The sequence below is a fragment of the Colobus angolensis genome, unplaced genomic scaffold, assembly GCF_000951035.1.
Source record: "Colobus angolensis palliatus isolate OR3802 unplaced genomic scaffold, Cang.pa_1.0 Scaffold224, whole genome shotgun sequence".
Classification (NCBI taxonomy): Eukaryota; Metazoa; Chordata; class Mammalia; order Primates; family Cercopithecidae; genus Colobus; species Colobus angolensis.
This window is the reverse complement of record NW_012115422.1, coordinates 2,814,156-2,833,011: the sequence shown is the minus strand read 5'-3', so window position 1 is coordinate 2,833,011 and position 18,856 is coordinate 2,814,156.

The window sequence follows — 18,856 nt, the reverse complement described above, 5'->3', positions numbered from 1 at the left end:
CATTTAGGAAGAGAGGTTTTAAGGTGGCTGTTCAAATCATATACAATACATCATTTATTTAAATAAGTAAATGTAAAAAATAGAGAGCAGTAGTTCTGAAGAAATTAGTAAAATTAGTGTTGTTAACTCATAAAACTGAGTACCATAAATGTTCATTATACATTTATCATATCTTAGCATAATTACTTGTATTTACTAGAGTATTTTTCCTTGTATGAAATATCTAAATAACTACCCTTTAATCATTTGAAATACATTTATATGCATTTAAGATACTATGTTCATAGAATCAAAATCAATTAAATGTCTAAATATTTGATTATATATAATTTGTTTATTAGAAAGATTGAAAAAATGATAAAATTGTTTAGTCCACATTAAGCCAATATTAATACTAATTCACTCAACAATGAGGACAAACAGCAGTCTTCCTTATAAAGCCATACAGGCAAAGATTGTCTTTCATTTTCCCATAGTCCATTTTATACTTAAAGGAAACCCCTCTTTCTAAATAATTAAGGATACTAAAATATTATGATTACTTTAATATTCTGGGTAATGAAAAAATTGTCACACATAAGAAACTTTTAGATCTGGATCAAGAATTTCAAGGAAATACAATGTAACAAGATGGCTTTAATATTAAGACTAAATCAAACAATTGGACTGCTTTGTGGTTCAGAGGGCACTTTCAGCTTGCAGCTTCTTAGGACTATCAATAGGAACATAAATTATTGTTGTCTATGACTACAAAAAATTCTGTTATTTGGGTCTGGTTAGACAGGAGCTTATGTATTTGCTTCAGTTCTCCTTTTCACTCCATGTGTGTGGTACTTTCAGTGATATGGTTTTCAGAACTTCTCTTGACGGTCTTTTGTAGTACAGTAGACACTCCCTGTGTTAGATATTTTCTTCTGAACTAAAAATCGTAGTAATGTGATATTTGTTAATTTACTTATTTAATATGTTATTAACTAATACTATATACATTAAATCAGAAGTAAAAGTGTCTGTGTATCTATCCATGTATCTATCTGTCTGTCTTGGTATCAGGTAAATCAATGTGAGATTACATTTATAAGATACATGACTGAATAGTGCTTCAGTGTTAGAAACCAAGTTTATTTGGAAGATCAGTGAGGGGCATACATCCTTTTAAACTTTTCAATTTTTGAAACTATGTACCTGTATTACTGTTCCAAAAAAGAAAACAAAATAACTAACATCTTACTAAACTAGAATGGGGGCAATAATATTCTGTTAGCTTTACCACATACGGTAAGATGCCTTATTTTAAAATGTATCTTGAAGAGTCAGCATTATAATATTACCCAATTCTCTCTCATTGCCTTTTTCTGGTAATGCTATTTGACTTTCAGCTACTATAACTTGACTATTTGTTATAAATATAACAAATCACCCGTCTTATAAGAACATTATGATTAAGGTTAGGGAATCCTGAAACACATTCTTTAATGTTTTGGGAAAACACATAACATGTTAGAAAAATCTTTATTATGTGGGACTTAAGAAAATGTACTTAGGGGCCAGTTTCACAGTGGTCCTCTTAAAGAAGTTGACATTTCCCATATTGGAATGTGTAGAAAACAGGTGCATGGCTGCAGGGAAGTTTATTTTCCCATCCAACCTAATAAAACCACATATATCCACTTATGCTTTATTCATGAGAAAACACTGGAAATGTATATTATTGTTTATTTTAACTCAGGATAGTTTAAGACAAAATATAGAACCAATTATCCTGTGTTTCAGTGGAATTATAAAGGCAGAATAATATTAGCTACTTGATTTTTGTGCCAGAAATTGAGATTTGTAAACTGGTGACATCTCAATTTTTTGAAGTGGCTGCCAGGCAGCCTTAGTAATGGCAGTCACATAATTCTTATTTGGCTATGTCTTCAAATTTATTAGTGGTTTTTAACGAAAATGTTTTTTATTAATATTATTTGTATTTTACTGGTAAGAAAACTGAGACTCAGAGAAGTGAAGAAACTTGCCCAAGGACCTGTTCATAAATGTCAGAAGTGGGATTGATTCAGATCTGTCTGACTTGAAAATCTGACCTGTTTTTACCATGCCATTGTCAGCTGCGAATCTTACTTTTATAATAGATTAGTCAGACAATATTTTGTTAAAAATACAATAGGCCGGGCGCGGTGGCTCACACCTGTAATCCCAGCACTTTGGGAGGCCGAGACGGGCGGATCACGAGGTCAGGAGATTGAGACCACCCTGGCTAACACTGTGAAACCCCATCTCTACTAAAAATACAAAAATTAGCTGGGCGTGGTGGCGGGTGCCTGTAGTCCCAGCTACACGGGAGGCTGAGGCAGGAGAATGGCATGAACCCGGGAGGCGGAGCTTGCAGTGAGTGGAGATCATGCCACTGTACTCCAGCCTGGGCGACAGAGCCAGACTCTGTTTCAAAAAAAAAAAAAAAATACATTAATTTATTACAAATTAAGCACCTTTAAAGGCTTTAACATATCACCCTTAATTCCTGGCATTACCTAATAGATCACTTCTGAAGGTTAGTGTTGTTCCTGCTCATTATTAATTCAGTTTTATTATCTATAGTTTTTATTTTATTTATTTATTTGTTTATTTTTTGAGATGGAGTCTTACTGTCACCTAGGCTGGAGTGCAGTGGCGTGATCTCGGCTCACTGCAGCCTCTGCCTCCCGGGTTCAAGCAATTCTCCTCCTCCTGAGTAGCTAGGATTACAGGCACCTGCCACCACGCCTGGCTAATTTTTATATTTTTAGTTGAGATGGGGTTTCACTATGTTGATCAGGCTGGTCTTGAACTCCTGACCTCAGGTGACCCACCTGCCTCAGCCTCCCAAACTGCTGGGATTACAGGCGTGAGCCACTGCACCTGGCCCCTTTTTATATTTTTGTAGTTTTATTATATATAGTTCTTTTTATATTTTTATAGATTGGACTGTAATCTGTACCTAAACTATACAGTGATATTCCAGATCTTTAAAAATGACTTACATGATAAGGTGTTTCTCATTTGTAGTTTCTTGCTGCATTTTGTGAGAGCCATTGTCTTTATATCTTTTTTTGTTTGTTTGTTTGGAGACAGGGTCTCACTCTGTCACCCAGGCTGGAGTGCAGTGATGCAATCTTGGCTCACTGCAATCTCCACCTCCCAGGTTCAAGCGATTCTCCTGCCTCAGCCTCTGGATTAGCTGGGATTACAGGTGTGCAACACTACGCCCGGGTAATTTTTGTACTTTTAGTGGAGACGGGGTTTGTGCTATGTTGCTCAGGCTCGCCTGGAACTCTTGACCTCAAGTGAATCGCCCACCTGGCCTCCCAAGTGCTGGGATTACAGTTGTGAGCCACCGGGCCAGGTCCCCAATTTCATCTTTATGTCTTTCTGTGGGGACGGAGGGAATGGAATGCCAGGAAATGCTTCTGTCTATAAGATACTTCTCATTTGAGAAGAATTAAAATCTGAGTTTGTTTTCACAATAAAGTGATCAGCAATGTAGAGAAACTGCTTCTGCTGGAGGAAGTAAATGAAGACAGTAAAACACTAGCTCAGGTTTATGGCCATCATAATTTACTCTATTCTACATGCCCTGGACACTTCCATTTACATTTTCTGCTGCTTTATTTTCTACTTATTCATCTGTTGCTTTGTCACTGCTGTGTATTTTCATGTATTCCTTTTTGTCATCTCAACTATTTTATAATCCCTCCAGAGCAGCACGCCATCTTCAAGTTTTGTTGTGTTTAGATATGATCCTGAAGATTTCAGTATTATGAGGAAATCAGCACTCTATTAATGTTAACTGAAAGAATACTGAAATAATCACTCCTGTGCAAAGAGAAGAATTAACACAACTAATTAAAAAATAACATATTTTTAAGTCAAAGTAACAAGATAAAATACTTTTTAAATTCTAAAACCATGATGTGCTTTAAAATGTGTCCCTCCTCAAGAGAAAAAAAAAAAAAAACAAAAGAATTAAGCTATCAACAAACTCAGTTTTTCATGAAGAAAATAATAAGATATAAAAACATTTATTAAATTTTGTAAATATAAAGTCTCAGGCTGTGGGTGATAAAGTATTTCATGAGCGTCAGATTCGTTTTTAGAGTGAAAATGAAGAGTACAGACATCTTATTGTCTTCATCCTGAGGCACAGAGCATCACAGTGGCTTCCTGAGTTGTTAGAGTGTTGGTTTGTGGGTGTGTTACTCAGGCTATTAGTCCTTCATTAGCAAGCCAAGAACACTGATTTTACTATGCAGTTCGTCTGTACGTATTAGACTTATTTGTGATTTTTTTTTTTTTTTTTTAGACGGAGTCTTGCTCTGTCGCCCGGCCTGGAGTGCCGTGGCCGGATCTCAGCTCACTGCAGGCTCCGCCTCCCGGGTTTACGCCATTCTCCTGCCTCAGCCTCCCAAGTAGCTGGGACTACAGGCGCCCGCCACCTCGCCCGGCTAGTTTTTTGTATTTTTTAGTAGAGACGGGGTTTCACAGTGTTAGCCAGGATGGTCTCGATCTCCTGACCTCGTGATCCGCCCGTCTCGGCCTCCCAAAGTGCTGGGATTACAGGCTTGAGCCACCGCGCCCGGCCTGTGATTATTTACAAACTATTTTTGAATCATTATTTGACTCTGAAAAATCCGGGCTAAACTTTTTTACTTGAGAGGAAACTAAAGAGTAAGTGAGGCCTGGTGCGGTGGCTCACGCCTGTAATTCCAGCACTTTGGGAGGCCGAGGCAGGTGGATCACTTGAACCCAGGAGTTAGAGACCAGCCTGACCAACATGGCAAAATGCCATCTCTACTAAAAGTACAAAAATTAGCCAAGCATGGTAGCTTGCCTCTGTAGACCCAGCTACTTGGGAGACCAAGGTAAGAGGATTACTTGAGCCTGGGAGGTGAAGGTTGCAGTGAGCTGAGATTGTGCCACTACACTCAAGCCTGGACAATAGGGCGAGACCCTGTCTAAAAGAAAAGAAAGAGTGGGTGACTTGCCCAAATCGTAGAACTGGGAGCAGAACTCTATCAGGTGCAAGCTTATGTATCTCTTATTCTTTTATTATTTATACGCATTATGCTTGTAAAACATCTTCTAATATTAATTTACAATGACTGAAAATTATCCAAGTAAGCCAAGTGTGGTGGTGCTTGCCTGTAGTCCCAGCTACTCAAGAGGCTGAGGCCAGAGGATTGCTTAAGCTGAGGAGTTCAAGGTCAGCCTGGGCAATATAGTGAGATCCCCATCTCTAAAACATAATTTTTTAAAAAAATTTTCCAAGTAGGAAAAAATTTGGCATTAGTACTAGATAGAAACAATTCAGGATAGAATTTCCACATGGCAGACAGATTTAAAAAATATTAACAACTGAAGGGAATTATTGTAAACAATATATAATGGTTACTCAATATTTCCTAAAGTACAGATATAGCCTACTCTGATTTAACAGTGAAGCTTACAAAGGGAAGTGGTGATGAATTTCTCTATAGAGGAAAGAAGATTCTGAATAGGTTGGTATTCATTCTTTTCACTGAAGAAAGAAGACGAAGTGACCTGGTTGCAGGAATTTTACTTGCTCATTGAAAATATGGACATAATTACGATAATAAGATCATCACAGACATCCTTGGTCTCCTTTTTTTCCTGGAAGAGAAAATGATTCCTTACCTTAGACAATTTCTCTAGAACTTCCAGTAGCTCTTTTTCTCTGCTTAAGTCTCATAGTTTCCCTCCCTGATCCTGGTTTTGGGATGCAAGATAAATTCCAGATGAAGCTAGCAATAACATACTTCTCAAGACCACAGAAAAGATGCATAGGTTCTATTGGTGGGTGTTTGATTTATAATTTAGATGTAATTTTCTGTTTTGGAGGATGACTGAAGTATAGTCTTCTGAAAAGGGCCCAGAATATTCTTGGCTCTTAGAGTGGCCTCCCACCCCATACCCCACCAAAGTACTTGCTGAGTTTCCTGAAGCTGGGATAGCAATTAGGACCAAAAAATGAAGTTCATTAATGAAAACTAATTGAAAATTAATTCACCATGACTCCAGGGAAGAACTTGCATTTAAAATGTGTTGTTAGTGAGCGAGTCTCTAATCATCAGAGCATGGCAAAATACTTCAGAATGACACACAGGTTAATGAGGTGGTGAAGCATCAGAAGAACAAAGTCTTGTACTACTAAAATAGCCACCAGGCTTAAAACTGCTATCCTGCCCCTTCCTTCTGGCTTCCCTTTCTGCCTCATTCTACCTTCCTATTTTATTATCACTAGACAGAGCAGATGCCAATTTAGTATCCCTTCCCTCAGTAAATCCTTCCCAGAGAAGAAATTCTGCAATGATTCTCCAAGTTTTTATTCCTAAATAGAAACAAACTTTGCAAATGCCAATTTATGTACTCTCCAAATCTTGAGGAATCTGCTTTTTTATCTTTTAAACTTTTTATTATGATTTTAAACATATGCAAAACAGAATGCTACAGTGAAACACTTTCACCTCACTTCAACAGTTACCTACCAGGAAAACCTATTTTAACTCATATTTTAGTAAGAACAAATATTTAGACTTGTAATATTTTCACAAGATAGATATTGTATCATGACCAGTTTGCTTTTCTTCTTTCTCATTCATCTAAAAAAATGTATTAAAGTTACTGTCCATGCAAGATGGAATATAAGAGGGATGGGACCTTTATTTTTTTAAAGTTTCACCTGTATCCCTTCTGAGAAACCATCTAGGATCCTTTTGAAGCCTCATTATGTGCAGAGAGCTTCTAATAGTATGTTTACATGAATGGATTTAAAAACTTCTATCATTATAATTTTATTGTGTCTTTGGTCATTTCAAGCATAATTATTCTCTATAGAAATATCCATTTTCATTTTGCTTGTAATACAATTCCTAGTTATATCTGATATTACAAATATTGGTAAGGTGGTATGTGAAAGAATCTAATGAATCTCTACTTTTCCTCTTTATAGTATTATTTAATAGTTTTAAAAATAAGGAATTAAGGGAACAATTTTGATGACAAATACTTTTTCTCCATTTGGTTTCTACCAGAATCAATTTATATTTCCTTTATCATCAATTCTTTTAGCAAATCTCATCTTTCAATTCTTCCAAAATTCACGATTCAAGAATTCCATCTTCAATCTCAACTGAAAGAAGATAGTAAATAGATTATCTTTATGATTGTCTTTTAGAAAGTTTTTAAAAAGCTATTAAACATTATCAGGCTGTTCTGGAAATCTGTTCTACCTTCTTTCAAGGTGTAGAATTTAGACATACTTTCATTGTAGAGCAAGCCTCTTTGAAAATCCCTTCTCTCTTCATGTACTCCAATGTGTATATGAGTTTCTCTCTGCAGTTCTTGTAAGTCATTTCAGAACAATTCTGCTTTAACATTTTTGAAAAAAATGTTGTCTTTTTAAGGAGTTTCTCACATATTACTCTGATTTTTTTTTCAGCTAAGTTGTTGTACAAATATATACTTAGGGTATTTCTATAATCTTACAATATTTTGAGATGAGACATTTTAAAATGAAAAAAGAAAACCTCACAGAGTAAAAAGTTAAACAGCTGAAGAAAACACCTAGCACTCTCAGGTGAGTGAGAGATTCGTGTTCAGTTCTAAGTGTATATTTAGAAAATTAAGTTGCTAAAAAATGTTTTTGTGTAATTCAATTTTTAAAATAAGATTTGATGTAATACTAGCATCCACAACCTTACTAGTACTGGAGCCAATTTCAAAGGAGAAATAGAGACACGAAAAAAACACATGAATTACTTTAATTTTGAGTATGTCTATTAAATTTACCTGACATATTTGGTCAGATTTTTCCTCCCTTGACTGAATTTCTTCTGCACGTACAGTTACTACTGATTTTAAGAAATATTACACAGTCTGTTTTGTTTTCCTCCCTTGTCCTGCTCTGGGCTATACAAGTATACCATACTTAGTAAAAAGAACAACGTGATGAGTTAACAGGAATTGGGAAACAGGAAAGGAGGTAGACTGTTTAACTGAAGAGATCCATTATGAAAGAGAAGTTCAGAATTCAGTTCAAGCAGCAGCACATAAAGTTGTCTTCTCCTTTACAGATATACGAGCATACATGCAGCACGTGTGGCATCTGAGCATTACTGAATGAAATACATAGACACAACATTTCTTGAATCTCTGCATGAGTTTTTATTTTCTAGAAGTTACACTCATTTTCTGTGCGTCAAAGTCTTTGGCATTTGCCATTACTGGACATTTTAGGACATGAGCAAAATACGTGAATGACAGATTCAAAGAAATTATGGCTGTTTTTCCTTTATTATTAACAACCATTCAATTAAATATCTCTAATTTTTATTTTTAGATAACTTACAATGGAACTTATAGTTGAGACTTGATCTTGTAAAACATTTTTTAACTGTTAAAAAAAAAAGATTCCTTGGCTTAATTTGAGTTTGAGCATTTCAAAGCTGGTATTTGCAAACTCAGAAAAAAAGAGCTTTTCATTAATCCATGGTTTTGGAAACAGTTACTTTAACCCGCAACCACATACAAATAGAAAAAATCCTAATGGGACTATTTTCTTACTAAGCCTGTAACAGTTTACATTCACCTAATGGCCTCAGGTTATGAGCAAACTACTCAATTAGAGAATTTAGGCTGGTTGCCCACATATTTTAGAGCAAATTATCCCTTCACAAATGCAGAACCCCCTATATAAAACGCCTAACCAGTATTTCCTGTAAAAAAATACTATTCCCTAAATTCCCACCTTGAACCTACTAAGAATTTCTCTTTTTGCTAGGGCAAAGATTTTATGGAAATATTTGTTTTTATATCACATACCTTACTATTGGTCTTCCTGCTGGCTTGTGTTTTGACCTTCAAGCAGCTAAGAAATTATAATCAAAACACTTCTAATAAGATATTTCTTTTTAAAGTACTTTTGCTAAATACTTAACCTGAGAACCTTAAGTTGGAAGGTGTAGAATCCTGCAAATTCTTTGATAACAGATCTTCTGCTTGGGGGGTTAAATGAATTTCATGGTTATCCTTAACACTTACTATTTCTTCTTAGGCCTCTTTCATTTAAAAGGGGGTCAGTGCTTCCAATCTATAAACACCCATTAAAAGTTCTCCACCCTTTTATACTTGGCTGCTGGTCTTAATTGTCTGCAGATGGGTGGATCACTGCATTTTTATTTCAAAGGTAGAGATTTGCAAAATGTAAACGAGCGTATTAAAAGTTCTAAATCAAGACTCTCAACATCCATTAGAAGGATCCATGTGTAAATAGGGACAGAACTCAATCAAAAAGTGTCTTTTTGTAACAAAAAATTTTCACTAACATCTAAGAAACGTGTATGTCATCATCAATGCATTACAAATGTATTCAACACAAACAGTGCTTTGCTAGAGGGCTATTTAAAAATTTCATGCAAACTTGGAACTAAGAAAAAAATGTGTTTGCAAAACATTATTGTTTTATTTTATAACAGTTGATAGATAAGAGATGCAATGTAATTATCCTACATTATAAATTTTCACTGAGTTGAAAAGGAACAAAAGCTTTTGTTATATTTTACACAGCAGAATAAAAATTCAATACAATATAGACCTATAGTACTGACAAAAATATTTCATTGTATTTAATATAACATCTTACAATGTGATTATTTTCAGTTCACCTACTGAATTATTTTCTATGTTAGTCAAATTTCTTTTAAAACAATGAACTGCAATTTACAGTATTGCTTGTGACTAAGAACTGAACCCCTGGCTAGCTGTTCTTGGCACTGTGGTGTTCTGGTTTATCTTGCCTAAGGCACTGACAGTTTATCTCAGATTCTACAGTTTCTTCCATTCTTCTTCCTCTAGCTTTTCCTGTCAGTCTCGCTTTTCATTAGCCCACCCTGACGGTTGACCACTTCTAATCCATAAATTAAGCAGACAGAAAGCACACAAAGGTGTGCTTCTTTTATCTTTGAAAATCAAACCCATCGCAAAATTTAATTTGATTTTCTTGGGTCTAAAATAAAATATTCCAAGGAGTAAAAAATATTGCTAGAATCCCTGCTCTTAAAAACCAGCTTTATATACTCACCTTGCAGTGGAGGATACAAGGGAATTGCTTTGGCTTTATTCACTTTGGCTTTGAGCCTCATAATCTGTGCCCAGTAGTCAAATCAAGGTTTGAACATCTGACAGCTGTATTTCCCTCATCCTTTCTCTAAATGCAATGCAGAATTAATTTAATTTTAGGGGAATGGTGTTTCCCCCTGCACTCCAGTTTTAATACACAGATTATAGTGACAATATTTAAAAGCTGTTTTGATCTTTGAGATTGTATTTTCTTTCATTTTTTACTTAACTTTTCTGAGTGTGACGAAAAGGGAAACAGAAGTTGGAAATCTAAATAGAAACAAAAAAACAATTTCAGCTATTCTCCTTGAGCTTGCAAAAATGCATTTACAAGCTCTCAACAAAATTTTACTTTTAAAAGCCATTTTAATATTTGTTATCTTTTACCAAGTAAAATAAGCTGATGCTTTTACATGTGGATCTTATTATGTGAATAGCCGTCTAAGCCTGCTATTGAACATAATCATATGAATTACGAACTGTGATTTTATTTCTTTTATAATCTTTGTAGTTCTTGCCATTACTTTTACATGTCTATGTCTGGCATTATGTAGCTTTGAAACTAGGCCAAAAATATTTATTGTCGTATATCTGGAGTTCTCATACTTTGTGGGTGAGTTTGGTTTCCAAGCTGGGCAAAACTTATTAGCAGATATAGTTTTTGGCATTCATTTGAAAAAAAATCTTAAGTAATTTTAGTACCCCCTGAAGTATAACCTTTTGCACTCCTTGAAATGCGTATGGAGTTGAAATTTCAATGCTTGAGCTATCTCTTTTTCCAATTTTAAGTAATTCTTCATTTATAAAGTACAAAAAATGGAACAAAAAACAACAGAAGGAAAAAGAAAAAAATGAAATAAAAGAATGAATTTCACTGCAAACTGGAATATTTCAAAATATTCACATGGATGGTTTAGATAAAATATTTCTCTGATGTGCAAATCCCAGAGAACTGGGACAGGGTACCATTGATACAGTGCAGTGCTAGTAATTTGTGGTTGTATGAAGTAACAATAATGATGAAAAGCAAAATATGTATGCATAATTTTTTTACTATCTCTTTGCAGCTTTACTTTTTTTTTTTGGATACAGTGTCTTGCTCTGTCTCCCAGGCTGGAGTGCAGGGGCACAAACATGGCTCACTGTAGCCTCAACCTCCAGGGCTCAAGCAATCCTCCTGCCTTAGCCTCTTGTTAGCTGGAACCACAGGCGTGTGCACCATGCCTGGCTAATTTTTTTATTTTTTGTGTTTTGATTTTTTTGTAGAGACAGGATGTTACTTTGTTGCCCAGGCTGGTCTGAAACTCCTGGGCTCAAGTGATCCTCCCATCCTCCCACCTTAGCCTCCCAAAGTGCTGGGGTTATAGGTATGAGCCACCAAACCTGGCCTAAATTCTAGTAAGCAGTGTGGTAAAGATATTCAGTTCCTGCCATTGGTTTATATACCAGACTCCATCACTAGATCTTTGTTCATTATGGTTCAGGCATAGCATAGTACTCTTCATGTAGTTCATTCTTAGTATACTTTTGTGTACATAGGGTAATAGGTTACATAGGGTAACCTATTAGCACTATTTAAGATGGTATTAAGGTATTGTTAAACTGTTAAATGTTATTTTCTGAAAGAAGGTAACATCATGACTGTCACACAAATATAAAACTAGTACATATCAAAAATCCTTTTTAATGCATAATTAATGAGGGAACCAGTAAGATGTTATAAGTAATTAAGAAAAGAATTCAAAGAACCACATACATAGGGGCAATAAGGAATGCTGAAAATTGATGCAAAATTGATCTATCCAGATAGCAATAATCAATTGCATTATACTGGATAAAATAATTTGCCTTTCTATGGACAAGAGTCATTTGTATTATCCATTTTCTATAATTTACAGAGTAGTAAGTAATAATACTTATACCACATACTTGGGTAAAGATTATTTTGAGAATTAATATATATTTTTTATGTTTAGATATTCATTAATTTTTCTCAGCCAACAAATTCTTTCTGAATACCTACTATGTGTCGGGCACTGTATGTGCTGCTGGTGATCAAAAACAGCCCTCATAGATCTACAGTTTAGTGAGGGAGACAGACACTAATAAATGATCATAAAAATAAATGTACAATTTTAACTGTGATTGGAGCCACAAAAAAGTCTACAGAGCTCTGAGAGAGTAAAATTTGAAAAAGGCAATCTCAATGCAAGTTAATTTTACTTTAAGTAGCATACATATCTCCTGATGTGTGTGTTCATCAAAGGTGAGACTTTAAATTGGAAACCTATTTTAAAAAAATCTCTTACTGAATCAATTACTCATGTAAACCAAATGATTCTGCAGCACAAAAATGAGTCTAATATTTACATATTTCAATCCTACTGTAAAAAATATGTAACATAAAACTCTACATTAATTAGGATCATAGAAGGGAATCACAGTTGGTTAAAATTAGTAAAGTCAAAATTAAATCAGCTAATCTTTTGCCAGTTACTCCACTCCCAGACTTCATTATGGTTATGCTGCCAATACCCTTGTGCAAAACAGTTACATGGGATATATTTGCATCCTTCAGTGTTTTAGTTTTCAGAATCCATAATGTCGTGTGTGTGTGTGTGTGTGTGTGTGTGTGTGTGTGTTTTAAGATACGGCCTCTCTGTCACCCAGGCTGGAGTGCAGTGGCTCCATCTTAGCTCACTGCAACCTCCGTCTTCCAGGCTCAAGCAGTCCTCCCACCTCAGCCTCCCAAGTAGCTGGGACTACAGGCATGCACTACCATACCCAGCTATTTTTTTGTATTTTTAGTAGAGAAGGGGTTTCACCATGCTGTGCAGGCTGGTCTTGAACTCCTGGACTCAAGCAGTCTGCCTGCCTCAGCCTCCCAAACTGCTGGGATTACAGGCATGAGCCATCGAGTCTGATGTTCTGTGTTCTGCAGTGCTCTGAGTCCATGCTGGGTTATACCATGCAGAATATTACTAAGGACTTTTGTTGCCCATCTACTCCATTCACTTACCTTCATTCTCATCATTGTCAAATATCAAACTGGAAGATACTACATTTATGAAGCCTAATTTGATAACACGAAAAGCAGTCGCATTCACTTAAAAAAAAAAAAAAACACAACAGTGCAGACCATAAATTTATCATGTCTTCAAGACACTACAATGAAAACTCCTCTCGCAGAGAAGGGTCTTTCAGAGACCGGGAACCAAATGAGTCATCCAGATGAGTTGCTCATTTGCCATTTTCCTAGGCAGCTGGGTTATTCTTGAATTTCTCAGGCTTCCAGTTCTCCTGTGTGTAGACAAGATAAAATACTGCAAATGGTGGCTTCACGCAAAGGAAAGGCACCTGAGTATTATTGCACAGCCTGTTGGGGATGCCCTTGCTGAAGTAGTGAGGGGAGGCCAGTGCCTGAGGGCCACAAGCTGTAGGTAACTGCATCTTGCATCCACCTCAGATTTCCAAACTCGTGGCCCATTGTTGCGGTGGTGCTCACTCTCCACAGCTGCAGATCCACTGCATTCACTTTTTGAGCAGGTTGTAGATAACCACATTGCAAAAGGTAAGTTTGTGTATGTGAATTGACCCTTGCAAAACAATCAAAACACATATTTTAGAGTTTTCTTTTTTCCATAGTAGTGGCAACATATATGAGCTAAGTTGTGGCAGGACGAGCTGTAGACAAAATCCCTCAGACACTGGGTTAAGAAGGAAGTGGTTTTATTTGGCCAGGAGCTTTGGCAGACTTGTGTCTCAAGAACCAAGCTCTCCAAAGAAAGAGTTCCTGGCCTTTTTAAGGGCTTACAACTCTAAGGGGTCCACATGACAGGGTCATGATAGATTGAGCAAGCATGGGGTACGTGACTAGGTGAGGGTGGTGAGCAAGGCAAGTATTTCTCCATACCATTGTCTATGATCTATAGATAGCACAAGCAATTAGGGTAGGGGTTTATCTTTTTTTTTTTAGACGGAGTCTCACTCTGTTGCCCAGGCTGGAGTGCAGTGGCACCATCTCGGCTCACTGCAAGCTCCTCCTCCTGGGTTCACGCCATTCTCCTGCCTCAGCCTCCCGAGTAGCTGGGACTACAGGTGCCCACTGGGTGGGGGTTAATCTTTAGCCTACAGGCCTGGCCAGTGGTGCCGATCAGTCTGTTGTTTTTCAGTTTCTCTTTCCTCCTTTCCTTTGGAGACAGGAGACAGTAAGAGAAATGGCCTCCTTCCTTACAAGTCATTCATACTTGTCCAAATACTCCTTTTGGTAATATGTGGGAAGCCACTAAAAATGATCCAGCACCTTCTATCACACTTTAACCCTTTATCCTGTGCCTTAGATTGGGTTTCCTAGAAGCAGACCCTTAGATGAGGATTCATATGTGATTTATCAGGAAAGTATTCCTGGGAGAAACCAATAAGGGAATGTGGAAAGCAGGACAGGACAGAGAAGACAGCCAAGCAAGAATGGGTCTCAGGCTAACCCCCCAGAGGGCGGCTTCAGCCTGTGTCTGAAGGGGAGCTCTGAAAGGTAAGTTATGCCTATATTGTCCTGACTGGAGGGCAAGGGAGCTGGTCTTTCATAGTTCTGTGCCAACCAGTCCACTTGGGGGCAATGTGGCATGGGGGAAAGTAAATTCCCAGGCATGTTCTGGTGTTGGCCAAGTGGGGTCTAGTGTCTTCTGTAAAACAGTCTGGGGTTTGCTGTTGGAAGCAGAAACATACAAACAGGTAAAAAGGGATCTTAAGATACTGGGGAGAAATATTGACAGTGTTTGCAACCCTCTGTCTGTTCCCCCTAAATACATTCTCTACTTCCTGGGCATGTGGTTAGATTACATGCATTTCCCAGCCTCCTCGCCAAGTGTGGCCATGAAATTGTGTTCTTTCTAGTGGAATGGGGTGGTGGTGATGTGTGCCACCTCTGAATCTAGGGTAGCCTCATCCATTCTGTCTTTCTCCTCCCTGCTGGCTAAAACTCGGGGTGAATCAGCTTATAGTATAGAGCTTATGATAATGATCTTAGGAATGGTAATGCAGCATAATAGAAGGACTGGAGTCCACAAATGACTTCATAGAGCAGTTTCTTGATGATCCAGAACATTTACCTTGGACTGTTAAGTAAGAAAAACAAACTTCTGTTTCAAACAACTGCATTATTTTTGGGTCTCTATCATAGCAGCCTAGCATTTTTCTAGTTAATACAAGATATTTTATTCTTATCAGAACATTATATGGTATTGTAGATCAAATTTTATAGTTTTTATTGTTTATTTCTCCTATTAGCATATATACTATGTGGGAGCAAGAGATTTGCCTATCCTTTTCAACATACTCAATAAGTACTTGTATTGTTCTACCTAACCCTATAATAATTAAAAATAAAACACATTACAATTTAAGAAGTTACTATAATGCCACATTAGAAGTGATATATAACAAATGTAAAGAGTTTAATTAAAATTAGCCCAAACAATTAAGGAGATAATATATTGATGTGTTAAAAATGGAGAGGAGATAAATTACATACTCTTGAAAAAACAAGGCCAAAGGGCACCATGGTAACTGTTTCTGTGTATTGGCAAGGTAATTATAAAGAGGTTGCTGTTCAACCATTTTCCGTGTCTGCAGAGGAAAAACTAGCAGGAAAGAGCTTAAACCGACCTGACAGTAATAGTGATTAAACATTAGAAAAGGCTCCAGAGTAATATTGTAGAATCTCTGTCCCTGGTGAATTTTAAGGACAAACCATCTGTCTTAGACATTTCAGGCAGACCCCTTGCAGGAAGAAAGAGGTCTGGATTAAATGACTCCTTAAGCTAGCTCCCTTTCAATTCCAGGAGTCTGTGCCACTATACAGGGGATCTGGCAGTGACATCTTTCACTCCATTAACTAGCCTGACTGTGGCATCTCTTATCAGTACCTTGAGAGTGTTATTTCTCTGGATGAGGCTGGTAGAGAGGAGAGTAGGGAGTAGGACTAACCTCCCCAAATAATGATATTAAAAAGTATATTTTGCACCTAGAACTCTAAGATACTATGTAATTTCTACATGCTCAACACACATTAACTGGAAAAGTCTTAAGACTTTAGTGCATTTCAATTGCTATGTTTTATTTAGTAAGATTAACTGCTATAGCAATGATGAAAAGACAGTAATTTAATGTCAACAGTGAAATTCCACAGAACAAAAAAATTAGCATTGATATTCATTTATAGTATTTATTTACATTGGTGTTGCAATACTAGTAGCAATGTAATAATGCTATTTATGAATACTGTATTAAAATTTATACTATTACTATATTACTCAAAAATAATCATGTCCAAATATCCCTAAAGACAATCTTTTATTAGATGAATGATTTCCTAAGTCTTAGAAGTTTATTTTTTTATTACTAAATACTATCACAGCTATTGTTTTAAAGGTCAACATTGTTTGATTGGTATATAACTATATATACACATTGCATTTGACATGTTGTGAAAAACAATTATGGATTTATATATTTTGGGGAATTCCAACTTTATTTTATTATTTATTTATTTATTTATTTTAAGACAGAGTCTTGCTATGTCACTCAGGTTGGAGTGCCGTGGCACAATCTCGGCTCACTGAACCTCTGCCACCTGGGTTCAAGAGATTCTCCTGCCCCAGCCTCCCAAGTAGCTGGGATTATAGGCATGTGCCACCATGCTTGGCTAATTTTTATACATTTTTAGTACAGACGGGGTTTTGCCATGCTGGCCAGGCTGGTCTCAACCTCTTGACCTCAAATGATCTGCCCGCTTTGTCAACATTATTAATAAATAACTTTGGTGATGCTTTACATGTTTGTTACCAGACCAAAGATAAATTTTTGAATTCTTTTGGAAAAGATGAAAAAAACTCTGCTTTTGTATTCTAAGATGGTGCAGTGTTTTGTTGATCTATTTATTAATGATAGATGCTAAAAATTACAACTCAGTAGGAGGTTTTCTTTTTTATTGAGGGAGAATAATCTAGTCAGACTTAGAAGGAAATCATTGACTACTCTTTAAGTAATGAAGCTTGATGGTAAATATTGCTCTAAAACATATAAAGTGATGATCAGCCTTATTCATAATTAGAAAAGTACAAGTTAAAACTATAATGAGACACTATTTTTTAAATCTATCAATTGTTAAAAATAAAAAATTTAATCATATACTGTGTTGTCCATGATAGGAAAAGAGGTACACTCCTGGTGGGAATGTAATTTAGTACAACCTCTATGGAGGGCAATTTGGTGAGATCTACTACAATTTTAATTGCATATATCCTTTAACCCAGAAATCTTCCTTCTAGAAATTCTTTGCTACAGCTGTACATTGACATGCAAAGAAATGGCATGTGCACAGGTTATATACTGCTGCATTGTTTGTAATAGCAAAAGACCAGAAACAACCTAAATGTCTATCAGCAGAAGAACAGTTACAGAATGCTACATCCTTTCAATTGAATATAATGTAGCCATTAAAGTGAATGAAAATAATTATTAAGATATATGGAGAATAGTGTATAGAATGAGCTACTCTCTGTGTTAACAAACAGAGAAATATATACATGTATGCAAAAAATATATCTGAAAGGCTACTCAAGAACTGGTAACACTGGTTGCCTCCAGGGAAGGGAACCATGAGTCTTGAGGATGAGGTGGGATAAAAACTTAATTTTCATTCTGTACCCTTTTGCAGCTTTTGAATTTTGTGTCATGTGTATATTACCCATTCAGAAAAAAGCCAATTAAAGAAGGGAAATATTGTGAATTGAATAACAACTAATTTACTCTCCTTTGAGGATTATTTACATTTAATATAAAATTATCTTCAATTTCAAAGTATAGAATTAAGACAATTCTGAAATTTTAGACTCTGTTCACACTTTCCATGTGAGTTTATTGTGGGTTATAATTATTTAAAATAAGAAAACACACTTCAAAACATTAAAACATTGCCCTACAGAAATATTATAAGTTACATTATTTTCTCCTTCACCTTTAAAGTATGAGGTCCCTGAAGCCAGAAACCCTGTACCCTGTCACCTAGAAGGATAGAAGAGCAAAAAACTACTTTAAAAAGTATTATTCTGGGCTGGACCCGGTGACTCATGCCTGTAATCCCAGCACTTTGGGAGGCCGAGGTGGGCAGGTCACTTGAGGTCAGGAGTTCAAGACCAGCCTGACCAACATGGCCAAACCCTGTCTCTACTAAAAATAAAAAAATCAGCCGGGCGTGGTGGCAGGCGCCTGTAATCCCAGCTACCTGGGAGGCTGAAGCAGGAGAATCGCTTAAACTCCTGGGAGGTGGAGTTTGCAGTGAGCCAAGATTGTGCCACTGTACTCCAGCCTGGGTGACACAGTAATACCCTGTCTCAAAGAAATAAAAAATAATAAAACTAAAAATTAAAAATAAAAGTCAACATGCCCAGGACAAATCTAAAATTGACAAATAATGAATTAGAAAAATGTGACCATTTTTCAAGGGAAAAGATAATCAACATGTGCTAACCTTGAAATGCCCCAGATGATGGAATTATCAACAACTTTAAAGCAGCCAGTATAACTGTGCTCCATGAAATAAAGATAAACAACCTTGAAGTGAATGAAAAGTTCTCAGCAGAAAAATAGAAAAATATTTAAAGGGTTTAAAACTGTTTTCTTA